Source organism: Nannospalax galili, unplaced genomic scaffold, assembly GCF_000622305.1.
Source record: "Nannospalax galili isolate Female #2095 unplaced genomic scaffold, S.galili_v1.0 scaffold2085, whole genome shotgun sequence".
Classification (NCBI taxonomy): domain Eukaryota; kingdom Metazoa; phylum Chordata; class Mammalia; order Rodentia; family Spalacidae; genus Nannospalax; species Nannospalax galili.
Window position 1 is genome coordinate 303,065 of NW_008353877.1, and position 1,459 is coordinate 304,523.

General features: G+C 43.3%; 1 protein-coding gene across 1 annotated transcript in view; it reads left to right on the top strand.

Moving 5' to 3' along the window:
- Positions 1–1,459, top strand: part of Gabbr2 (gamma-aminobutyric acid type B receptor subunit 2) — a 296,026-nt gene that overhangs the window by 235,335 nt on the left and 59,232 nt on the right. The gene's annotated exons all lie outside the window — the stretch shown is intronic.

The following is a 1,459-nucleotide window of genomic DNA, read 5'->3' on the forward strand; positions in this document are numbered from 1 at the left end:
TCTGTTTTCCATTTCATTCATCCTATTGGTGAGGCTTTCTCCTGTCATTTCTAATTGGCTTACTGAGTGTTTCTCTTCCTTCATTTCAGCCTGAGTAGTCTTCAATATTTCTGGGTCTTTTCTGAATTCATTCAGAAGTTTATCCCTATCTTCCTTCAGTTCTTTCTTAGTTTGTGTGTTCCTTAAATTCACTGAATTCTTTTATGGTGTTTATTATTGTTCTTTTGAGTTCCATGTCCTGCATATTCTCTAAGGGGTTCTCATTGTACTCCTCTAGAGGACCGTTTTTATTTGGTGGGGATATATTATTTTGGTTTTTCATGTTATTTTTTTTTTTCTCTGTGAATTTCACATGTGAATTTCTTTTGTAGTTTCTGATTTTTGTATGAGACTCAAGCCTTCAAGTTTTGGTCTGCTTCTTTTTGTAAACTTTATGTGTCTTTGTTGTTTACATTTTGGGCATGAAAAAGTGGTTCCTCTAAGCGTCCGGTTCTCTCTTTTGATTTTATATTGGAGTGGCCAGATTGCTTTTGTCTTCGGGAGTTTCCACAGAGGCCCAAGTCAGATGAGGATCAGATGCTGTCAGGCTTTCTCTTCTTGGGTGGAATACTCGGTAGATTTCTGTTAAGTCCATTTGATATATGGTATTGTTTAATTCAGATGTCTCTCTGTTAACTCTCTGCCCTGTTGACCTATCTAATGGAGACAGTGGGGTATTAAAGTGCCCTACTATTGATGAGTTGGGATTAATCTGGGTCTTAAAGTCCTGCAGTATTGTTTTTATGAAAGCCCCAAGGGCTCCTGGGGACTGCACTGGGAAGCTGGGTTGGTCTGGATGCAAAGGATCAGGAAAAGGAAAGGTCAGCCCCAGCGTCTAGGAAAGAGGCTGGCCGGTAGTGCAGGCCCAGGGAATTAGAGGGAGGTGAGGGTGGGGCCAGGCCCATAGTGCTCCTGGGGACCTGAGAAGGAACTGAGTTGGTCTGGATGCAAAGGATCAGGAAGCAGTGGTGGTTCCCCAGGTGTCTGGGGCACCAAGACAAGGAATGGGACAGGACCCAGGCTAGGAGGAGAGACAGCAGGGGAGATGGGAGGGTGAGTGAGCCTGGGGGAGTCAACGCAGGGAGGGCAACATCGACTGACCCAGGAGAAAGAGACCTGTCAGTCGGAGAGAGCCATCTTCTTATTCTTCTAATGTCTTTTGCAGAGCAAAGTTTTTAATTTTAAGGAAGTCCAGCTCAGCAACTCTCTCATGCTCATGTTTCTGGTGCTATAGCTAAAAGCTATAGCTAGTTGCCAAACCCAGTGACCTAGATCTTCTCTTGCTATCTTCCAGAAGGTTTTTTAAAATATTTTATTTATTATTTTTAGTTTATTTGTCTGAGTGTATTACCCGCATGTATGTGAGTGCACCCATGTCATGCAATGCCTACAGAGGTCAGAAGAGGGCATCAGATCCCCT